Raw genomic sequence first — 9,002 nt, 5'->3', positions numbered from 1 at the left:
AAAGAAAGAAAGAAAGAAAGAAAGAAAGAAAGAAAGAAAGAAAGAAAAGAGAAGTTAGACTTTTATATAAAAAAATTCTTACAAATAGTTAATAGTACTTACAGCTGGAAAATAAATGGCAGATGGGATAGAGGAATCCTGTGACATGTGTCAGGGAGGAAGAACTTCCTCTGCCCTATGGTCCTTCTAGTTGGACTTAGAATCAAACTGACATGAGACAGATTAACAAGAGAAAATCAAATTTAATAGGCATAAGTATGGAGAATCCACATAGACATGAAACTCCAAAGACAAAGAGGCAACATGACGCTTATATGAGCTAAGGAGAGGGACAGGGCCTGAGGATACGAAGGGGAGAGAGCTCATTAGCAGGAAGGTGAAATGAGGGGTTTGGAAAAACAAGGTTGTCCTATTATGCACGAGTTCCTTAGATAACGGGGAGTCTCTGATAACAGTACTCTTCCCCCGTTGCAGGCTCCCCTTTCCAATGTAAAGTTAGGCAGTTATGGGGGAGGCAGAGAGCTTTTCTTGCATCTGCTGGATTTTTATTACTTTTAACTCAAAATAATCTTTATGTCAAATGATACATTTTGGGGCCTCTCATCCTGCACCCCTTCATGTGTCTAGTGAATTGAGACTAGGGTACTAGGGGAAAGGGAGTATTTTACTGTCTAATTTACACCCTCCTGCATGGTTTTTAATTTTCAACTATGAACAGGTAGTGCACTTAGAATTTAAAACATTTATCTTAAGTAGATAATTTTTAAAAATTATCATTGACAAATAGAAAACTCTTCTCAAACTGTGGTATTTTTGTACAATTAAGTATCTACAACAAAATACTTGGAAGCAAAGTTAATTAACATTGTCATCAGTCCCTAAAGACAGAGGACTCATTCTAGGAATTTCCAAGATACCATTTCCTTTAGCAAGAGTCTTAGTCAATTTCCCTTTTATTTTTAAGTTTATAATGGTAAAAACAAGAAAAGTTTTTTTATGAACAAAAATTTAACTTACAGCTTTATATTTTTAAATTAATCTTCTTTATCAAATACTTTTACAGAATAGAAGTATATAATTTTATATCTATTAAATTGGTTAATTTTATTTTTTTAATGTATCATCCAATACTGGTAAGTTGTGGTTAAACTGACTGAAAATAAGTGTAACCTGAGAACTAATTGGCAAGATGTATCAAAAGAGATATCACAGCAAAGTTATAAGGGGCACAATCTCTGGAGCTAGCCTGCTCAGCTACTTATTATCTACTATTATTATCTATGGGACTCTGAACCAGTTACTTCACCTTTCAGGCATACAAAACTAACACTATACAAGTATTTGTAAAGTAAAATTATATGTAAAATAAGTTACCATTAGTTAAATTAATTAAAATTAATTAATTAAAATAAAATAAAACATATAATTAAATTAAAACATAATAGGGGGTGCCTGGCTGGCTCAGTCAGTGGAGCATGCAACTTTTGACCTCAGGGTCATGAGTTCAAGCCCCATGTTGGGTGTGGAGCCTACTTTAAAAAATAAATAACTAGAATAGAATACAATAAGCATAAATCTTGGGAATTTATCCAAGACAAAATCAAAAAGAAATTATATCCTATCTGTACAACAATAACAATAGTATTATCTGTAACAGACTTTAGAAAGAAAGAAATTACCTGTTTAACGAGAGGAGTGGATAAGTACAAAATATGATATAGTCATCAAAAACTGCAATTACGATGGCCCTGTGACCACATTTTAAAAACTGTTTATGCTATAAGTTTAACTGTAACAAAGCTCAGTAAACAAGTATGTTTACTATGTACACAACTAGGAAGAAAATACATAATAAAATCATTCTCCCAGGGTACCTGGGTGGCTCAGTCAGTTAAGCATCTGCCTTCAGCTCAAGTCATGATCTCAGGGTCCTGGGATCAAGCCCCGCACCACACCAGCTCTCTGCTCAGCAGGGAGTCTCCTTCTCCCTCTCCTTCTGTACTCTCTCTCTCTCCCTCCCTCCCTCTTACTCTTCTCTCTTTAAGTAAATAAATAAAACAACAACAACAAAAATCATTCTCCCTTTGAAACTGGCATTAATTCTATTTTAAACAGCTATAAATTTAAAAAATATTTCCTTAATCACAATATAATGGAATCTAAGTAAAATAAAGGCATAAAAATTATAGAGAAAGCAAATATAAAATGTTTAATCCACTGTCATGTGAAACCAACTACTTATGAAGACTTAAGTATTCAGTTTGAAATCAAAGTTTCAAAGCAGTTAAGAAACCCAATACATACGTAAACTGTTACCTAATCCACGTCTATTTTTATAAATCTATGTTCTTTAATCTCCAATTCATGCTTTTCTTTAGTTAAAACCTTAAACAGTATTTGCTTTACTCTTAGTTATTTACATAGCAATTAGAAAAGGAAAATTGAGGGGCATCTGGGTGGCAGAGTCGGTTGAGCATCTGACTCTTGGTTTCAGCTCAGGTAGTGATCTCAGGGTCCTGAGATTGAGCCCCTAGTGGAGACCCAGCATTGCGCTCTCGGCATCAGTGTGAGTCTGTGAGTCTGTTTGGGACTCCCTCTCCCTCTGTCCCTCCCCACTGTGGTCTTTCTCTCAAATAAATAAATAAGTCTTTTAAAAAAGAAAAGAAAAATCAGTAATTCTAAAATTTCTTTTTAAAAAATATTTATTTGAGAGAGAGATAAGAAGAAAGAGAGATTGCGTTGGCGGGGGGTGGCAGAGGGAGAAGTTGAGAGAGTCTTAAGTGGACTCTACGCTCGCAGGTGGAGCCCGACACGTGGCTGAATCTCACGACCCTGCAATCTCACAGCCCTGAGCTGAAACCAAGAGTGGGATGCTCCACCAACTCTGCCACCAAGGCACCCCTCTAAAATATCTTTATAAAAATTAAAACCTTTTTGCCTGTCTACCATCTTGCTATTTGTTCCTGATTAGAAGTCCATCATTCATATTACTGTTCTTGAAAACAGCCGTATATTTATGTATTTTTTCCTCTGGTTCTTTTCAGATACAGGAAAGCTGAGAGATTTGTTGCCAGCGGTCTTGCACTGCAAAAAAAAATGCTAAAGGATATACTTCTGACTGGTGGTTCTAAACAGTTATCACCAATTTATTTCAACCACTTCGACCTCATTTGACTAGGCTCTCATTATTTTGCCTGCAGTTATTACTTGCTGATTCCACTATAGAACAGACAAGCTACACATGGACTGTTGAACAAGTTCCAATAAATATGCAGGTAAACTATGAGAAACTGCCTCACTAGAAATGTGATATATAATTCTCAAGAAGCCTGGCAATTTTCAAGGCATGAGTGTTTACATGTGCAATTCAGGGACTGGTTGAATTCTTCCCTCAAGCGCTCTGAAGCCATCAACAACCTAACCACAGATACTTTAGCTCTTAATGATTTAGCTCTTGAAACATACTTCTGCTACAGAATACAAAGGTAAATGAGAGCCCTAAATACAAGCTATTAGGGTAAGTGCCACAGAAGGGTTCTCTAGCCATTTTCTGTTTAGAAAAAACTACAAAACAATTAGTGGCTTTCTTATTAAAATTTTAATATAGCACCCAGACATGTGGCTCCTGCTAAGAAAATCTGAAGAACAAGGCCAAAAGATAAACCATTCATCTCTAAAATGTGGGAGGAACATACACACATACAATTCCTTATAATAACAAACTTTAATGAGTATTTATTCTGTACCAGGCACTATGTTAAATGTGTTACATGGAAGATTTGCCTTAATCCTCACAACAACCCTAAAAAGTAAGTTCTACTATTATCTCCATTCTAGACACAAAAACTGTGAAGCTTAGTCACGGAACTGGTGACTGGCAGAACTGGTATATCAAACCAAAATCTACCAGTGAATATGACACAGCAAATATATGAAATATCGTTCCTCTATTATGAAAACTGCTTCATGAAATAGTCAAATGAAATTGAGGAATATTTTAGGGCCAGACCTATGTTTCCCAAAGTATGTTCCAAGGAACACTAGACCCTGAAAACAATCCATATGACAAAGGCTCCATAATGAAAATATTTGAGAAATCCCATATGGTATACACTGAGGTCAGAAAAGAGAGAACTATAGGATGAATTTATTTTTTAAAAGTATGCTAGAGGGGCGCCTGGGTGGCTCAGATGGTTAAGCATCTGCCTTCGGCTCAGGTCATGATCCCGGGGTCCTGGGATTGAGTCCCACATCGGGTTCCCGGTTCAGCAGGGAGCCTGCTTCTCCCTCTGACCCTCTCCCCTCTCATGCTGTTTCTCTCTTGCTCGCTCTCTAAAAAATAAATAAAATCTTTAAAAATATATAAATAAATAAATAAATAAATAAAGTATGCTAGAAAAAAATAATAAAGTATGCTAGTTACATTTTCAAATTAAATGCCAAAATGTCTTCTTCAATCTCCGGACACATCTCAGAAGAAATACCTTTTCTTTCTTTTTTTTCTTTTTTTTTTCAGAAGAAGTATCTTTAAATAAACAAACAAAAAAGATTAATTTATTTATTAGAGAGAAAGCATGAGAGCAGGAGGGAAGAACAGAGGGAGAGGGAGAGGAAAAGAATCTAGGGCAGATGTAGACTCCCTGCAGAGTGCAAAGCCCAATGTGGGGCTTGATCTCACAACCCTGAGACCATAACCTGAGTCGAGATCAAGAGTCAGACACTTAACTAACTGAGCCACCCAAAAGAAATTCCCCCAGAAGAAATATATTTAAAATTAAAGAAATGGATCTGTTAAAAAGAAAATCACGGGCCCCACATGGCATCATCTGGCTTAAGGCCCCCAAGTCAGTAAACCAAGACTTAAAACCTAACCTAACTGCAGTTTCAGCTCCCTAAGGAATGTGACCTTTAATCAGTCAACATGGAATTTCCTGGTCAATACTGGAAAATTTACTGATGGACCCTTCCATCCCCTTAGGAGGGCAACCCTGCCTAAGCAACGCATTTCTTGATAGTAAGTTCCTGTCTCCTTTTTTTAATGCTCTCTCTCTGCCTTTAAAAACCTTTCTTTTGGGGTGCCTGGGTGGCTCAGTCGTTAAGCGTCTGCCTTCAGCTCAGGTCATGATCACAGGGTCCTGGGATCGAGCCCCACATCGGGCTCCCTGCTCAGCGGGAAGTCTGCTTCTCCCTCTCCCACTCCCCCTGCTTGTGTTCCCTCTCTCGCTGTGCCTCTCTCTGTCAAATAAATAAATAAAGAATCTTTAAAAAAAAAAAACCTTTCTTTTGTCTAGTTTGATTACCACATATCATTGAGCAACAACAGACCCTAGGGCTTAGATAACCTTTGGTTAAAATATAAATTACATGGACATATGCATGTAATTCCCTTAACACTTAAAACAAATTCTCTCTCAAGCCCCAATGAAGAACTAGAAAACTCTCAAAGAGCATATGAATTAAAAAGAAATAGTCTTTCTTATTTAACATGAATATCAAGAGCTAATTGTGACACATTAAGAGAATGCATGTTATAAAACAGTGGAAATCAACAGATACTAGGAGGAGAAGTTTAAAAACTAAAAAAACAATGTCTAGGCTTTATTTTCAGGGTTGTACCTTTTTTATCATTCTGCTCTTTGAAATTCAAAAAGTACAGAAACAGTACCCTGATGCCAGAATCACAGTAAAAGGAAATTCAACATGTTAACAAGACTTATTTTAAACAAACAGAAACAGGCAAATAGGGGCGCCTGGATGGCTCAGTCACTGGGCGTCTGCCTTCAACTCAGGTCATGGTCCCGCGGTCCTGGGATCGAGCCCCTTATCGGGCTCCCTGCTCGGCAGGAGGCCTGCTTCTCTCCCTCTCCTACTCTCCCTGCTTGTGTTCCCTCTCTCGCTGTGTCACTCTTTGTCAAATAAATAAATTAAATCTTAAAAAAAAAAAAAAGGAAAAAGAAACAGGCAAACATCTTGAGTATTTTATGTCCAATGAGCCAACAAAATATCTAACCAACTTATTAGCTGAGTTATCAAAAGGTCATATAGTAAATTTTACTGAATGGCTCTCAGCTAACAGTTGAAAACCAAATGAAGACATTAGGTCCTGTCAGGTGTACCCATGTGTGATATGATGATGAGAGTGGACATGATTTCTATAAAACTATGCGATAACAATGATCAGTATCAATTAGAAAGACAAAATCAAGTCAGTTAAGCCATGATCGTGTTCTACTGTCATCTATAAAAGGCAGTAACGTTTGTTCAAACTGTACTGAAATGTGTCAGCTTCCCTCCTCCTTCACCCATTCCAGTTAAAGGAGTCTTTTTCTTATATTTTCTCATTTGAGTTGAATTACTTAACTGTGCTTTTGAAAGATGCTTTCATGTCACTGCAGCTGTTAACTTTTTAGCCCCAAAGGACAAGACTGCTTTTTGTACAGTGGCAGAGGAGACACCTTTCCATCATTCCTCGTAGTGGTGAGAAGAGCTAAAGATCACTGCTTCAAATGGAAGCTTATCCTCTCAAAGGGATACAGAACAAAAATGTTTTAGAATCCTGAGCTAAAAAGTTAACGTGGCTGGATAAAACATAAAACAATAAAGAAGGGAAAACTTAAAACCCAGAGCCATTATTTATATTTATTATTTTCATCACCTTTCGATATTCATTATACCATTCATAAAAGCAGACAAAAGTTTACTGAAACACAATAGGCCAAAAGTGCAAGAAGGGCCACAAATACTAAATTTCTAGATCTCAGAGAAATGCCAAAACTACCAAAAAACACACAAATGCAAAAATCAAACTAACATTATTATAAGAACATATGGTTGCTATAAAAATAAAATTTCAAAACTTACACTACTAAACCTATCTCATTATCTCTTACCAAATCTCTGAAAATTTTAATATCTAATAATAATTAATTTCAGAAAACAGTCTTCCAAATGACCTCAAATTCTTATTAATAGTTGGTAAATGGGAGTAAGGGAAATTCACATACTGTTTCATTATGGAACAAAACCACATAATAGTTATTTTTAAATGAAAGTTATATTCAATTATCCTTGCTTTTTAAATGGCAATTTTAATTAATTTAATTTTTAAGTGTGTGACTATAGAGATCCAAATCTTTTTTTTTTTTTTAAGATTTTATTTTTAAGTAATCTCTACACCCAATGTGGGGCTTGAGCTCACGACCCCGAGGATCAAGAGTAACACCCTCTTCCAACTGAGCCAGCCAGGTGCCCCTGAGAATCCAAATTTTAAAATGCATACTTACTGAAAGAAACAACAAAAATTAACAAATTCTTCTTATTGACTTTTTTCCCCCCAGACACTTGGCTATGTTACTCTCTTGATATACTAAAACAAAACCTATTGGGAGAATGACACTTTTCTTGCTTGATCAGCAAAGCTTTTATGGAATTCCAAAATAATCAAATGGTTCTCACATTGCATGAACAGTGACTGACATGTAAACTAATAGCAGACATTAATTAGCTAATATAAATGTAGTACAGAGATTAAAATTTAATTGATATTGTTTTCTAGATAAAAGGAAGATGGCAGGGAGAAGAAAATTAACCTTGGTGTTTCTTTACTATGTGCCAAAAATTGTACAATGTACTATACTTAAGTCAACTCCTTTATATACACACATTAAATGTGAGCATATGTGATTATAATGCTACCATCGCTTAGATTTAGTCCCTTGCAAAAGGTTTCCCCTTCATTTAAATTACCCACAAAGTAGGTAGTAACAGCAAAGATGTCTCAAAATTAAGTCTATTGCCATGGGTCCCTGGCAAACAAACAAAAGTCAAGTACAAAGAGTAGGAGAATGTACCCTCGTAAAACAGGTATTTTGATGTTTTAAGCTTTTCCCCTATAGGCTAACAAGTAATATCTTCCAATGACTTTTCTCACTAAAAAAACTTACCTTACTAATTAAGAACACATTTGGTCCAATTACAAGTTCCCACAAGGGAGAAAAAAAAGCTGATAAGCCCTTTTAAAGCCACCAAACCAGATTTCAATTGTGATCTATAGGGTCACTTCCCAGAGCAAAATTTCCAAGAGTAGCTCAAGTCTGTGACCAAGGACCACCGTACAGCACACTGCTGCTTCTTTACTTTCAGTTTTCAGCAGTTTGATTATTTTTGAGCATGCTTTTTTGGGGGGGGGGCTTTATCCTGTATCAGTTCACTGAACTTCCTAAATCTATAAATGTGTATCTTTTATCCAATGTTGGGAAGCTTTTGGCCATTATGAGTTCACATAATTTTCGTGCAACAATCTCCTTCTCCTCTCCTTCTGGACTCTAATGACATGAATGTCAACGTGTTGATACTGTCCCTCAGGACACTGAGGCTCCGTCCTTTTTTATTTCCCCCAATCTTTTCTCTCTGTTCTTCTCTTTGGATAATTTCTATTGGTTTATCTTCAAGTTAACGGACTCCTTCCTCTGTCAGTTCCATTCTGCTACGGAGCCCACGCAGAGAAATTTTCATTTCAGATACTATATTTTCCAGTTATAAAATCTCCATGTGGTTCCTCCTTTACAGTTTTTATTGAGAATTTCTACCTTTCCATTTATTGCAAGTGTGTTTACCTTAAATAGCTGCTTTCAATTACCTGATACTTCCAAAAGCAGAATTATCTCGGGTTTGACACCTGTTAATTCTTTTCCCTTGAGAACTGGGCATAGTTTACTGTTCCTCACATGTCAAGTAATTTTAGACGATATCCTAGATATTGTGATGTGATTGTTGTGTAGGTTCTGTATCCTGTGTCCTGTATTAATCCTTTGAAGAATACTGAATTTTGCTTGTTTTTTTTTTTTTAGCAGGCATATAACCTAGTTAGTTCAGACTGCAATTTCTGTTTCACCTTCTACAGGCTGTAGTTGCAATGTCAATTCAGTTCTTAAAGACTTTGTTGGCTATTTTGGGTCTGGTTCCATCAAATGTGCCACTCAGGGCTTACTCTGAGACTTGGG

The 9,002-nt window shown here is 36.4% G+C and overlaps 1 protein-coding gene across 7 annotated transcripts in view; it reads right to left on the bottom strand.

Annotated features, from left to right (window-relative positions):
* The window catches only part of ASB3 (ankyrin repeat and SOCS box containing 3), a 112,914-nt gene that overhangs the window by 23,516 nt on the left and 80,396 nt on the right, over window positions 1–9,002 (bottom strand). The gene's annotated exons all lie outside the window — the stretch shown is intronic.

Source organism: Mirounga leonina, unplaced genomic scaffold (genome assembly GCF_011800145.1).
Source record: "Mirounga leonina isolate KUSES-001 unplaced genomic scaffold, KU_Mleo_1.0 Mir_125, whole genome shotgun sequence".
In the NCBI taxonomy this organism is placed as follows: Eukaryota; Metazoa; Chordata; class Mammalia; order Carnivora; family Phocidae; genus Mirounga; species Mirounga leonina.
This window is presented reverse-complemented; position numbering and strand designations above follow the sequence as displayed.